We start from the raw sequence: 15,586 nt of genomic DNA, 5'->3' as shown, positions 1-15,586 counted from the left end.
CATGCCCAGCTGATTTTTTTTTTTTTTTTTTTTTTTTTTACTTTTTGTAGAGACAGGAGTCTCACAATGCTGCCCAGGCTGGTCTCAAACTCCTGGCCTCAATTGCTCCTCCCAAGTTGGCCTCCCAAAGTGCTGGGATTATAGGCATGAACCTCTATGCCTTGTTACATACTTGGTTGTTTGTTTGTTTGTCGTTTTTGTTTTCTGAGATGGAGTCTCACTCTGTTGCCCAGACTAGAGTGCAGTGGCATGATCTCAGCTCACTGCAACCTCTGCCTCCCGAGATCAAGCAATTCTCCTGCCTCAGCCTCCCAAGTAGCTAAAATTACAGGCATGTGCCACCATGTCTAGCTAATTTTTGTATTTTCAGTAGAGACGAGTTTTCACCATGTTTTTGCCCAGGCTGGTCTTGAACTCCTGACCTCAGGTGATCTGCCCACCTCAGCCCCTCAAAATGCTGGGATTATAGGCATTAGCCACCACGCCCAGCCACATACTTTGTTCTTAATCTTTGACTGCACTGAAACATTTTTAACTTCTCCCAGCATTGTCTGAAACTGAATTAAATTTTTTTTTCAGTGAATGAAGGTTTTTAATGCATTCATGTGAATGGTGGGTTCTTAGAGGGATATTTTTAGATGTAAGAAATTTTCTCAATTGTGGCTGAATATATATATAACATAAAATGTGTCATTTTCAGCATTTCTAAGGACAGAGTTTGGTGGTCTTAAATACATTCCCATTATCATGCAACCTTCACTGTCATCCATCTCCAGAACTTTCTCATCTTCCCAAACTGAAACCCTATCCCCATGAAACACTCACTCCCCATTTCTCCCTCCCACCAGCCCCTGCCAACCATCATCCTTCTCTCTGCCTCTGTGAATTTGACGATTGCAACAGTGAATTAATGATGTTAACACCATTTAAATCTTCACCTGTCTGTGTTCATTTTCTCCTCCCCAATGTGTGGGAATGAGGACGTGTTTGGGTCTTTCCAGGCCCCTCATAACACACACACACCATTCCCAGGACACGGCTATGCCTGGCCCATGATGAGAGTGAACTCAATGAGAAGCTCATTCACGCACGCATTTTATAAACATTCCCGTTTTACAAACACTCGTGCATTTTACAAACATTCCACATGCTCATTGTACACACATTCCTTGATCCTCTGTGGGGTCCAGGCTCATGTTTTGTGCCTGAGACACACCTGTGAAGAAGACAGCCATGTACTGGGAGGCTGGTATTGGGGCCAGGGGTGGTGGTACTGAGGCAGGATGTGGTGACTCAGGCCTGTCATCCCAGCACTTTGGGAGGCCAAGGAGGGAAGATCACTTGAGGCCAGGAGTTGGAGACTAGCCTGACCAACATGGCAAAACCCTGTCTCTACCAAAAATACAAAAATTAGCCAAGTGTGGTGGTACACGCCTGTAATCCCAGCTACTAAGGTGGCTAAGGCAGGGACAATCTCCTGAACCCAGGAGGCAGAGGTTGCAGTGAGTCGAGATCACACGGCACTCCAGCCTGGGTGGCAGAGCAAGACTCTGTCTTGGAAAAAAGAAAAAAAAAAAGAACTGGTATTGGAACCAGGGAAATAAGCACCAACCAGGCATGACACAAATGTTGACATGATTCTACAATTGCGCTGTTGCTCTTTGAAACCATTCTGGGAGCTAAAAGGGCATCTCTAGTCAGGCAACAGAGGGGGGGCTTCCCTGAGAAAGCTGCATTTCACCTGAGATCACCAGAAAAGGAGATCATCAGATGAGGGAATGGGGAAAAACGAGGAAATGAGAAGTATTAGGAGGTATTAGCTTCCTATGGCTGCTGTAACAAATAGCCACCAACTCAGTGGCTTAAAACAGCACAAATCTATTCTCTAACTGTTCTGGGGGTCAGAAGTCTTGAAATCAAGATGTTGAGAGCTTGCAACATACAACTCCTGGGCTCAAGCCGTACTCCCACCTCACCCTCCCAGTTAACGGGGACTACAGGTACGCACCACCATGCCCGGCTAATTGTTTTACATTTTTTTTGTAGAGACAGGGGTCTCGCTGTGTTGCCCAGACAGGTATTGAACTCCTGGTCTCAAACAGCTGTGTTCCTTCTGGAGGCTTTGCAGGGAAATCTGTTTCTTTGTCTGCAACAACTTTTAGAGGCTTCCTGTATTCCTTGGCTGGTGGACCCTTCCTCTAACTTCAAAGCCTACAGCATAACATCTTCACAGTCTCTGTGTGTGTGTGTGTGTGTGTGTGTGTGTGTGTGTGTGTGTTTCTATCTCTGTCTCTGTCTCTCTTCCTCTACTCTCTCCCTCTGTGTCTCTCTTTCTCTCCCTCTCCTCTATTTCTCTGTGTCTCTCTCTCTCTCCCTCTCCTCTATTTCTCTCTGTGTCTGTCTCTGTGTCTCTCTTTCCCTCTCCATTTCTGTCTGTCTCTGTCTCTCTCTCTCTCTTTCCTCTACTCTCTCTTTCCCTCTTCTCTATTTCTCTGTCTGTCTTTCTGTCTCTCTTCCTCTACTCTCCCTGTCTCTGTCTATCTCTCCCTGTCTGTCTGTCTACTCTCCCTGTCTCTCTGTTTCTCTCCCTCTCCTCTCCCTATTTCTCTCTGTCTCTCTCCTTTTCCTTTCTCTTTCTCTTTGTGTCTCCCCTACGCTTTCATCCATCCTCACATCCCTCTCTCTCTCTAATTCTCCTGCCTCCTTCTTTCCTTTGTAAGAACCTTCACGACCACATTGGACCCCTGTGGATAATCCAAGACAGTATCTCCATCCCCAGATCCTTAACATAATCACAACTGGAAAATGTCTTCTGCCATATAAGCTACCCTGTCCACAAGTTCTAGGGATGAGAATGAAGACATCCTTGGGAGCACGTTATTGTACCTACTACACAACAAATACAGTGATTTCCTTTTTCAAGAACAAGAACACTTTTCTGGGAATGCAGATACACTGTTGGTGGGAATGTACATTAATTCAGCCATTGTGGAAAGCAGTGTGGCGATTCCTCAAAGGGCTAAAAGCAGAACTACCATTCAACCCAGCAATCCCATTACTGGGTATCTACCCAAAGGAATATAAATCATTCTATCATAAAGACACATGCATAGCTGGGCACAGTGGCTCACACCTGTGATCCCAACACTTTGGGAGGCCAAGGCAGGCAGATCACCTGAGGTTGGGAGTTCGAGACCAGCCTGACCAACGTGGAGAAACCTGTCACTACTAAAAATACAAAATTAGCTGGCCATGGTGGTACATGCCTGTAATCCCAGCTACTCGGGAGGCTGAGGCAGGAGAATCGCTTGAACCCAGGAGGCAGAGGTTGCGGTGAGCCCAGATCACGCCATTGCACTCCAGCCTGGGCAACAAGAGCAAAACTCCGTCTCAAAAGAAAAAAAAAAAAGACACATGCATGTTAATGTTAATTGCAGCACTATTCAAAATAGTAAAGACAAATGTGGTACATATACACCATGGACTACTATGCAGCCATAAAAAAGGATGAGTTCATGTCCTTTGCAGGGACATGGATGAAGCTGGAAACCATCATTCTCAGCAAACTATCACAAGGACAGAAAACCAAACACCACATGTTCTCACTCACAGGTGGGAATTGAACAATGAGAACACCTGGACACAGGGTGGGGAACATCACACACCAAGGCCTGTCAGGGGTTAGGGGGCAGGGGGAGGGATAGCATTAGAAGAAATACCTAATGTAAATGTTGAGTTGATGGCAGTTCAGCAAACCAACATGGCACATGTATAACTATGTAACAAACCTGCACGTTGTGCACATGTACCCTAGAACTTAAAGCATAATAAAAAAAAAAAAAAACAGTAAAGACGTGGAATAAACCCAAATGCTCATCAATGACAGATTGAATAAAGAAAATGTGGTACAGATACACCATGGAATACTATGCAGCCATCAAAAAGAGCAAGATCATGTCTTTTGCAGGGACATGGATGGAGCTGGAGGCCATCATCCTTAGCAAACTAGTGCAAGAACAGGAATACTGAAATACAAAATACTAAAAATACAAAAATTAGCCAGACATGGTGGCACACACCTGTGATCTCAGCTACTCGGGAGGCTGAGGCAGGAGAATTGCTTGAACCACGTGTTCTCACTTATAAGTGGGAGTTAAATGTTGACAACTTATGAACACAAAGAAGGAAGCAACAGACATTGGGATCTACATGAGGGTGGAGGGTAAGGGAGCGGGAGGAGCAGAAAAGATGACTAGTGGGTACTGGGCTTTAATACCTGGGTGATGAAATAACCTGTACAACAAACCCCCATGATATGAGTTTACCTGTGTCACAAACTTTCACATGTACCCCAAACCTAAAATAAAAGTTAAGACCCAGTGCGTTGGCTCACACCTGTAATCCCAGCACTTTGGGAGACTGAGGCAGGCGGATCAAGAGATCAGGAGTTCAAGACCAGCCTGGCCAATATGGTGAAACCCTGTCTCTACTAAAAATATAAAAATTAGCCGGGTGTGGTGGTGCCCGCCTGTAGTCCTAGCTACTTGGGAGGCTGAGGCAGGAGAATCACTCGAACCTGGGAGGCAGAGGTTGCAGTGAGCCAAGATTGCACTATTGCACTCCAGCCTGGGCAACAGAGCGAGACTCCGACAAAACAAAACAAAAAAAAAGAGATTCACCTGCCTCAGCCTCCCTAGTAGTGGGAATTACAGGTGTATGCCACCACATCCAGCTAATTTTTGTATTTTTAGTAGAGATAGGGTTTTACCATGTTGGTCAGGCTGGTCTCAAACTCCTGACCTCAAGTGAGCCACCCACCTCAGCCTCCCAAAGTGCTGGGATTACAGGTGTGAGCCACTGAGCCCGGCCTGCAACCTAATAGCTTTTTTCCCCCAGGCAAAGCCAGGAAAAATCCCCCTCGCTCCTGCCTTCCATGTAAGATTTCATCAGAATGAAAACATCCTATAATTAGATAGTGGTGATGGACCGGGTGCGGTGGCTCACGTCTGTAATCCCAGCATCTGGGGAGGCCGAGACAGGCAGAACACCTGAGGTCAGGAGTTTGAGGCCAGCCTGGCCAACATGGCAAAACCCTGTGTCTACTAAAAATACAAAAATTAGCCAGTCATTGTGGTGCACCCCTGTAGTCCCAGATACTCAGGAGGCTGAGGCAGGAGAATCACTTGAACTCAGGAGGCGGAGGTTGCAGTGAGCCGAGATCGCTGCCACTGCACTCCAGCCTGAGTGACAGAGTGGGACTCCAACTCAAAAAAAAAAAAACCATAGTGGTGACGGCTGCAGTCTTGTGAATACCCTAAAAATCACTGTACGCGTTTAAAGGGTGGATTTTATAGTATGTGACGTCTACTTCAATTTTTTTAAGTCGGGGGCAAAGGATCTTATCAGAAGAAAGGATTTCAAGGCTAAAAAGAGCATAAATATGCTAAGCTGGCTGATGTCAAGGCCCCTGCACCTGGACTGGTGGCCTCTGAGGCCGACAGGCTGCTCTAGGTTATTAGTAGGGAACCAGTGCCACCTAGTGTTCAAAGTATGAACAGCAAGAACATAACGAGGTCAGGGAAGAGACCGCAGCCGGGGACTGCTCAGGACAGGGGCAGACACAGCGCCAGAAAACGTTCCCATGTTCCCATCTCCCTGAATTACACACCAGCAGGGTGCAGTTGCTCAAACACAGCCAATGCCCCATTTCTTGTCAAGTGTTAATAAAACATGGTAAGATGTGAACCTAACCGCTTGTAATTGCTCCGACAAAATGAGGACAAGTCTGGCCTCTGAGGGTGACCACAGCTCACTCCTGGCCCTCTCTGGGTCTTCTAGATCGTTGCCTCAACTGAAAAACGAAGGAAGGCCAGGCGCGGTGGCTCATGCTTGTAATCCCAACATTTGGGAGGCTGAAGACAGGAGGATGGCTTGAGGTCCAGAGTTCAAAACCAGCCTGGACAGCACAGTGAGACCCCAACTCTATAAAAAAAAATTTTTTTTAATTAGCCAGGCATGGTGGTGGGTGCCTGTAGTCCCAGTTACTTAGTAAGCTGAGGCAAAGGATCACTTGCACCCAGAAGTTTAGAGCTGCAGTGAGCTGTGTTTGCACCACTGCACTCCAGCCTGGGCAACAGAGGGAGACCCTACCTCTGAAAAATTAAAAAATAACAACAAATAAATAAATAAATGGGAGATCCAGCAAAAGTTGTACACTCAGTGCCTACCTGGCCAGGTGGGCTCCCCTAGATGACTGAGGGGTAGGCAAAGGGAGCGGATGACACCCTAGTACTCCCACCGCCATCTCAGGCACCCACTGTCCAGCTCCAACTGGCCGTTCCCTGCAGGAGCCTAGCCCAGGGGGCCACAGTGTAGCTATCTGTTCATGAGAGGATCCAGAAACCAAGACAATATGTAAAATCTCTCAGGTTTTAATATTGGCAACTGGTTCCACTTTTTTTCAAAGACTCGGAGCAGAAGACACAACATCACTTAGGAATTACTCCTGCCAAAAATGCGTAGCCCATTTGGAAAACCTCAGACAAATCCAAATTGAAGGACGTTCTGCAGAACAACTGGCTTGCACTTTTTAAAAATATCAAGATAAAGAAAGACAAAGGAAGACCGAGTGACTATTTCAGAAGAAAGGAAAGGAGAGAGTCAAGATAGCTAAATGCAGCTCATGATCTTAGAGGGGATTCTAGATCAAGTGGGGGGAAGGACTATTCAGAAAGGGCAGTACTGGGAACAATTGTCAAAATGTGCATATGCTCTTTTTTTTTTTTTTTGAGAGAGAGTCTCGCTTTCTCGCCCAGGCTGGAGTGCAGTGGCGCGATCTCGGCTCACTGCAAACTCCGCCTCCCAGGTTCACGCCATTCTCCTGCCTCAGCCTCCCGAGTAGCTGGGACTACAGGCGCCTGCCACCACGCCTGGCTAATTTTTTCTATTTTTAGTAGAGACGGGGTTTCACCGTGTTAGCCAGGATGGTCTCAATCTCCTGACCTCATGATCTGCCTGCCTCAGCCTCCCAAAGTGCTGGGATTACAGGCGTGAGCCCCCGTGCCCGGCCGCATATGTTCTATATATTAGATACTAGTATTATATAAGCTGAATTTCCTGAATTGGGTAAGTGCACCTTGGTCTTATAAAATAATGTCCTTACCGGGCGCGGTGGCTCACGCCTCTAATCCTAGCACTTTGGGAGGCCGAGGCGGGTGGATCACCTGAGGTCAGGAGTTCAAGAACAGCCTGGCCAACATGGTGAAACCTCATCTCTACTAAAATACAAAAATTAGCCCAGCATGATGGCCGTTGCCTATAATCCCAGCTACTCCGGAGGCTGAGATGGGAGAATCGCTTGAACCTGGGAGACGGTGGTTGCAGTGAGCCGAGATTGTACCACTCCACTCCAGCCTGGGAGGCTGAGTAAGACTCCATCTCAAAAATAAATAAATAAAATAATAATAATAATTTCCTTATTCTTTTTTGGGGAGTGGGGGAATGAAGTCTCACTCTGTCACCAGGCTGGAGTGCAGTGGCACGATCTCAGCTCACTGCAACCTCCGCCTCCCGGGTTCAAGCGATTCTCCTGCCTCAGCCTCCCTAGTAGCTGGGATTACAGGCACACGCCACCACACCCAGCTAATTTTTGTATTTTTAGTAGAGACGAGGTTTCACCGTGTTGGCCAGGATGATCTCAATATCTTGATTTCGTGATCCACCCACGTCAGCCTCCCACAGTGCTGGGATTACGGGCGTGAGCCACTGGGCTCAGCAAGTTCTTAAGACATACACACTCAAGTATGTAGGTGTGACAGGCGTGACATCTATAACTCTCAAATGGTTAAGGGGGAAAATATGTACATATAGAAAGCAAAATGGGCTGGGCATGGTGGCTCATGCCTATAATCCCAGCACTTTGGGAGTCTGAGGCAGGTGGATCACTTGAGGTAAAGAGTTTGAGACCAGCCTGGCCAACATGATGAAATCCCATCTCTACTAAAACTACAAAAATTAGCTGGGTGTGGTGGCAGTCACCTGTAATCCCAGCTACTTGGGAGGCTGAGGCAGGAGAACTGCTTGAACCCGGGAGGTGGAGACTGCAGTGAGCTGAGATCGCACCACTGCACTCCAGCCTGGGTGACAGAGGGAGACTCTGTCTTGAAAGAAAGAAAAGGAAGGAAGGAAGGAAGGAAAGAAGGAAAAGAAGAGGAGAGGGGAGGGGAGGAGAGGGGAGGGGAGGGGGGAGGGGAGGAGAGGGGAGGGGAGGGGAGGGGAGGGGGGAGGGGAGGGGAGGAGAGGGGGAGGGGAGGAGAGGGGGAGGGGAGGAGAGGGGGAGGGGAGGAGAGGGGAGGGGAGGGGGGAGGAGAGGGGAGGGGAGGGGGGAGGGGAGGGGAGGGGGGAGGGGAGGGGAGGGGAGGGGGGAGGGGAGGGGAGGGGAGGGGAGGGGGGAGGGGAGGGGAGGGGAGGGGGGAGGGGAGGGGAGGGGAGGGGAGAGGGGAGGGGAGGGGGGAGGGGAGGGGAGGGGAGGGGGGAGGGGAGGGGAGGGGGGAGGGGAGGGGAGGGGGGAGGGGAGGGGAGGGGATGGGGGAGGGGAGGGGAGGGGGGAGGGGAGGGGAGGGGAGGGGGGAGGGGAGGGGAGGGGAGGGGAGGGGGGAGGGGAGGGGGGGAGGGGAGGGGGGAGGGGAGGGGAGGGGAGGGGAGGGGGGAGGGGAGGGGAGGGGAGGGGAGGGGGGAGGGGAGGGAGGGGAGGGGAGGGGGGAGGGGGGAGGGGAGGGAGGGGAGGGGAGGGGGGAGGGGGGAGGGGAGGGGAGAGGGGAGAGGGGAGGGGGAGGGGAGGGGAGTGGGGAGGGGAGGGGAGGGGAGTGGGGAGGGGAGGGGAGGGGAGGGGAGGGGAGGGGGGGAGGGGAGGGGAGGGGAGGGGAGGGGAGGGGGGGAGGGGAGGGGAGGGGGGAGGGGAGGGGAGGGCAGGCGAGGGGGGAGGGGAGGGGAGGGGGAGGGGAGGGGGGAGGGGAGGGGAGTGGGGAGGGGAGGGGAGGGGAGTGGGGAGGGGAGGGGAGGGGGGAGGGGAGGGGAGGGGAGGGGGGAGGGGAGGGGAGGGCAGGGGAGGGGAAGGCAGGGGAGGGAGAGAAAGGAAGGGAGAGAAAAAGATGTGGCAAAATGTCAATAATGGGTTTTTATAGTATTCTTACAATTCTTCGTCTTTATACTCTTGATGTTGTATTGTTGTATACTTTATACTATTGTTGCACACAGTGGTTTATACTACTGTTGTAGCAATATGTTTGAAATTACTTCTAATTTGTTTAATAAAGAAGCTGAACAGGGTCTGGCCTGGGACCACAGTTTCCACCCTCAGGATTGGACACCCTCCAAGGGGCTTGCAGATCTGACACTGAGTGGCATTGCCCAGGCTGGCAGAGCCAAGTGGTGGAGAAGCCCCAGCTGTTCTCACCCTTCCTCTGCTCCTTGCCAGCCCTTCCCCTCTCTCAGTGGGAGTGTGGCCTCCTCTTGCCCATGATCGGCTTTAGTTCTGGGTGCGTTCCCAGCCCAGCTGTGCCTCCAGCTTCTTGGGTGACCCTACGTGAGTTGCTGAACCTCTCTGATTCCCAGTTTCCTTACTGGTAAGATAAGACAGCACTTCTAACAAGGTGTCATCCAGGAATGACGGGCAAGGACAAGGAGTGGCAAGGGGAGGGCACCTGGACAGAGAGGCCCTTGGAGGAACCCAAAGACCCAGACAGCAAACCTGGGAGGGCGGGGTAGAAAAAGTGAGGGAGGAAGAGAAGAACAGGAGGACACAGGCCAGGAAGATAATGGGACCCTTCCCAAGGCTCCCACCCACCCAGGAAAAGGGAAGAAACCTCAGGGCCCCAGGTTCTGCAGCCAGAGCTCACCCAGGAATTACCAGGGGTTAATGTTTTCCATGTAGGTTAATTATCATCCTCAGTCCACAGAACGCCCAGATGGCTTGCCTTGCCACACAGCAAGAAGAGTTCTTGATGCTAATGCCCTGGGGGTTGGAGGGGCTCCACAAAAACTTACCTAGGAAGGGCTATGCAATAGCAGCCACCTCTGCTGGGAGTCTTAAAAGACACCAGGTTTAATGCCCCAGTGTCATTTCTATGTCTCCCATGGTTGATGCCTTGGGGCCTGGCACATAGAAAAAGCTGTTTTAGTGGTTGATGACTGAGCGATTAATAAACATGTCACTTGCCTCTAAAAATGGGATAGCCAACACAGCCTAGAAGTGACGAGCCCTGACCCCGGAGCCCACATGCCCAGATTTAAATCCAGGCTCTGCTACTCTAGCTGGGTGGCCTCATTGGTGAGCCTGATTGCCCCCATGTCTTAATCAGCTCTGGCTGCTATAACACATACCATAGACTGGGTGATTTCCCAAGAAACATTTATTCCTCATGATTCTGGAGGCTGGGAAGTCCAAGATCAAGGTGCCAGCAAATCTTGTGTCTGGTGAGGGCTCACTTCCTGGTTTATAGCTGCAACCTTCCCATTGTGCCTTCACTTGGGAGAGAGTGGAGAGGAATCATCTCCTTCCATCTCCCTTGTGTCTCTCTTTTTTTTTTTTTAAGAGACAGGGTCTGTCTCTTCCCAGGCTCGAGTGCAGTGGTGCAATCATAGCCCACTGCAGCCTTGAACTCCTGGGCTCAAGCGATCCTCCTGCCTCAGCCTCCTTAGGAGCTGGGGCTATAAGTGCATGCCACCACACCTAGCTAATTTTTTAAATTTTTTATAGAGATAGGGTCTCACTATGTTGCCCAGTCTGGTCCAGAAATCTTGGTCTCAAGTAATCCTCCCGCTCTGCCCAACCAAAGCGCTGAGACTACAGGCATGAGCCACCATGCCCAGCTAAAATATCTATTTCTCACAGTTCTGGAGGCTGGGAAGTCCAAGAGCAAGGTGCTGGCAAGCCCTGTGTCTGGTGAGAGCCCATTCCCTGAGTTGTAGATGGCAGCCTTCTCATTGAGAAAGTAGATAGCAATCCTCTCCTTCCACCTCTCTTGTGTCTTTCCTTATAAGGGCACTAACGGCACTAATCCTATTTGTAGGGTTTCATCCTCGTGACCTAATGACCTCCCCAGTGCCCCACCTCCAAATATCATCACTTCAGGGATTTAGGCTTCAACATATGAATTCTGCAGGGGACACATTCAGTCCATAGCAACCCTTCTCTCAAAGTTACAGGGAAGACTAAATGATTCTTTGTGACGTGTTTGGAATAAATGAAATGCTGAGGGCAGCCCCTGCCTGTCTCCTGTGTCGATGAGAAGAATTGCCAACCTTGAATAAGTGGATAAGTCTCCCATGGCTGTATTAGACCCCAGAGTCCTCAGAAGGTTGACCCCCACATCCCAACACATCTTACCAAGCTCTGGTTCATCCCAGCCACATCTAAACAGTCTTAAAGTTGGAGAACACACACCAGTCACTTTCCCAGGATGTGACAGCAAACAGAAACATAAAGATAGAGATCCCAATCCGCCCAGAAGGCATTCCTCCTGCGTTCTCCCTGTTTGAATGCTGCTCTCTCAAAGTCTCTTTTTTAAAAAATTTATTTCAATATTTGGGGGGTACAAGTGTTTTTTTGTTACATGGATGAATTCTGAGCTTTTAGTGCACCTGTCACTCAAGTAGTATACCTTATACTTCAGAGGCAATTTTTTATCCCTAACTCCCCTCCCATTCTTCCCCCTTCTGAGTCTCTAAAGTTCATTATACTATTCTGTTTGCCTTTGCATGCCTGTAGCTTTTTTTGTTGTTGTTTTTTGCGATGGAGTCTCACTCTGTTTCCCAGGCTGCAGTGCAGTGGCAGAATCTTGGCTCACTGCAACCTCTGCCTCCCAGGTTCAAGTGATTCTCCTGCCTCACCCTCCCGAGTAGCTGGGATTATAGGCGTGTGCCACCACACCTGGCTAATTTTTATTTTTTTTTAGTGGAGACAGGGTTTCACCCTGTTAGCCAGGCTAGTCTCGAACTCCTGACCTCAAGTGATCCATCCGTCTCAGCCTCCCGAAGTGCTGGGATTACAGGCGTGAGCCACCGTGCCTGGCCTTAGCTCCCACTTGTAAGTGAGAACATAAGGTTTTTGGTTTTTCCCCCGAGTTACTTCACTTCAGTTGATCCATCAATCACTCTGCCTCATCCCTTCTGACCCCCGCTTAACCCCCACAGGTGATATCTGTGGCCAAAGATCTGTGGCCAGATGTTCCCTTCCCTTTGCGCCTTCTCATCCTCTGTTACTGCAATAACTATTTGTAAAACTCAAATCAGGACAGCTACTTTAAAATATTTATTTATTTATTTTTAGAGACAGGATCTCGCTCATTGGCCCAGGCTGGGGTGCCATGGTGCAAACTGCATAGCTCACTGCAGCCTTGAACTACTGGTCTCAAGTGATCCTCCCACCTCAGCCTCCCAAGGAGCTGGGACCACAGGCACGTGTCACCATGCCAGGCTAATTTTAATTTTATTTTTTGTAGAGCCGGGGTCTCACTATGTTGTCTGGGCTAGTCTCAAACTCCTGACTTCAAGAGATCCTCCCACTTCGGCTCCCAAAGTGCTGGGATTACGGGCATGAGCCATTGTTCCTGGCCAGTCTCATTTTTAAATGTGTATATTTATTTCTATGGAGAAAAACCTCTTAAAAAGTTATAATAATAAAACCTACGGAACTATGTATTATCATCTATTATTCTTTGTTGAAAGAATAAAGTTATACAAAAAGACAAAGACTGCATAATTCCACTTAGATGAGGTAGTTAGAGGAGTCAAATTCATACAGACAGAAAGCAGAAGGGTGGTTGCCGGGGATTGAGGGAAGGGAGGAACGAGGAGTTAAGTGTTTAACAGGGACAGGGTTTCAATTTTTTTACAAGATGGAAAGCATTCTGGAGACAGACGGTGGGGATGTTTGCACAAAATTATGCATGCATTTCATACCACTGAGGTGTACATTTAAAATGGTTAAGATAGTAAATTTTATGTTATGTGTATTTTATCACAATAAAAAAATTGGGGGAAAAGAGAATAAAGTTATGTAAAATTAGGTCCCCCTGGCAACTGCTAGATTTGTCCACCAGTGACAGTTTTTAGAATAACACAACTTTCATGAACCCATCAGCTCCATCTGCCCCTAAAAACCATCAGAAATTAAAACCACCTGCCAGGGCTTTGGCCTGGTTAGGCACAGTTGTTAATGCATTGGGGGGTACTTTTTTTTTTTTTTTTTTTTTTTTTTTTTGAGGCAGAGTCTTGCTCTGTCGCCCAGGCTGGAGTGCAGTGGTGCGATCTCGGCTTACCGCTGCCTCCACCTCCCAGGTTCAAGCAATTCTTCTGCCTCAGTCTCCCGACTACCTGGGATTACAGGCGCCTGCCACCAGGCCCGGCTAATTTTTCTATTTTTAGTAGAGACAGGGTTTTGCCATGTTGGCCAGGCTGGTCTCAAACTCCTGACCTCAAGTGATCCACTCACCTTGACCTCCCAAAGTGCTGGGATTACAGGCGTGAGCCACTGCACCCAGCCAGAAATATTACAATTATTCGTCTGCATTTTCCCAACCAAAAACATGGCATTTCCCTCCATTTATTCACAATTTCTAAGGGGGGGGGGGTGTGTGTGTTTAGAGACACGGACCCACTCTGTTACCTGGGCTGGAGTACAGTGGCGCTGAGAGGTGACAACGTGCTGGCGGCCCTCGCTCGCTCTCAGTGCCTTCTTGGCCTCGGCGTCCGCTCTGGCCACGCTTGAGGAGCCCTTAAGCCCGCCGCTGCACCGTGAGAGCCCCTCTCTGGGCTGGCCGAGGCTGGAACCTGCTGCTCTGCTTGCAGGGAGGTGTGGAGGGAGAGGCGCGGGCGGGAACCGGGGCTGCGCGCGGCGCTCGCGGGCCAGCGCGAGTTCCCGGTGGGCGTGGGCTCGGCGGGCTCCGCACTCGAAGCGGCCAGCAGGCGCCGCTGGCCCCAGGCAGTGAGGGGCTTAGCAACCGGGCCAGCAGCTGTGGAGGGGGCGCCAGGGCCCCCAGTATTGCCGGCCCGCCCGCGCCATGCTCCAATTCTCGCCCGGCCTCAGCCACCTCCCCGCGGGGCAGGGCTCGGGACCTGCAGCCCGCCATGCCCGAGCCCCCCGCGGTGGGCTCCCCGGCAGCCCGAGACTCCTCGAAGGGCGCCGCCCCCTGCGCCCGGTCCCATCGACCGCCCAAGAGCTGAGGAGTGCAGGCGCGCAGCAGCGCAGGACTGGCGGGCAGCTCCGCCCTCGGCCCTGGCGCGTGATCCACTAGGGGAAGCCAGCTGGACTCCTGAGTTGGGCGGGGGGGCGGGCCTTGGAGAACCTTTATGTCTAGCTAAAGGATTGTAAATGCACCAATCAGCACTCTGTGTCTAGCTAAAGGTTTGTAAACACACCCATCAGTGCTCTGCCTCTAGCTGGGGGTTTGTGGATGCACCAATCAGCACTCTGTATCTAGCTAATCTGGTGAGGACTTGGAGAACCTTTATGTCTAGCTGAAGGACTGTAAATAAACCAATCAGCACTCTGTGTCTAGCTCAAGGTTTGTAAACACACCAATCAGCACCCTGTGTCAGCTCAAGGTTTGTAAATGCACCAGTGTTCTGTGTCTAGCTAATCTAGTGGGGACTTGGAGAACCTTTATGTTTAGCTAAAGGATTGTAAATACACCAATCAGCACTCTGTGTGTAGCTCAAGGTTTGTAAATGCACCAGTCAGCACCCTGTGTCTAGCTCCAGGTTTGTAAACACACCAATCAGTATTCTGTATCTAGCTAATCTGGTGAGGACTTGGAGAACTTTTATGTCTAGCTAGAGGATTGTAAATGCACCAATTAGCACTCTCTGTCTAGTTCAAGGATTGTAAACACACCGATCAGCAACCTGTCAAAACGGACCAATCAGCTCTCTGTAAAATGGACCAATCAGCAGGATGTGGGTGGGGCCAGATAAGAGAATAAAAGCAGGCCGCTGGAGCCAGCAGCAGCAATCTGCTTTGGTCCCCTTCCATAGTGTGGAAGCTTTGTTTTTTCACTCTTTGAAATAAATCTTGCTGCTGCTCACTCTTTGGGTCCATACTGCCTTTATGAGCTGTAACAGTCACCGCGAAGGTCTGCAGCTTCACTTTTGAGGCCAGCGAGACCACAAACCCACCGAGAGGAATGAACAATTCTGGTTGGGAGGAATGAACAACTCTGGACGGAAGGAACGAACAACTCCAGACATGCCGCCTTAAGAGTTGTAACACTCACAGCAAAGGTCTGCAGTTTCGCTCCTGAAGCCAGTGAGACCACAAACCCACCAGAAGGAAGAAACTCTGACCACGTCCGAACATCAGAAGGAACAAACTGTGGACACACCATCTTTGAGAACTGTAACACTCACCGCGAGGGTCTGTGGCTTCATTGTTGAAGTCAGTAAGACCAAGAGCCCACCAGTTCTGGACACAGCACAATCATAGCTCACTGCAGCCTTAAACTCCTAAGGTCAAGCAATCCTCCTGCCACAGCCTCCTAAGTAATTGGGACTACAAGCACAGACCACCATGTCCAGCTAATTTTTGTAT

The 15,586-nt window shown here is 50.0% G+C and overlaps 1 long non-coding RNA gene across 2 annotated transcripts in view; it reads right to left on the bottom strand.

Moving 5' to 3' along the window:
- The window catches only part of LOC134761751 (uncharacterized), a 292,218-nt gene extending 277,942 nt beyond the window's left edge, over positions 1-14,276 (bottom strand). For both annotated transcript variants that reach the window (XR_010140828.1, XR_010140827.1), the window contains exon 1: positions 13,667-14,276. This is a non-coding gene — a long non-coding RNA (uncharacterized LOC134761751). The remainder of the gene's footprint in view (positions 1-13,666) is intronic.
- Between the last annotated feature and the right edge of the window lie 1,310 nt (positions 14,277-15,586).

Source organism: Pongo abelii, chromosome 6 (genome assembly GCF_028885655.2).
Source record: "Pongo abelii isolate AG06213 chromosome 6, NHGRI_mPonAbe1-v2.0_pri, whole genome shotgun sequence".
Lineage (NCBI taxonomy): Eukaryota > Metazoa > Chordata > Mammalia > Primates > Hominidae > Pongo > Pongo abelii.
Note: the sequence above shows the minus strand (reverse complement) of the source record. Positions and strands in the feature narration are given on the sequence as shown.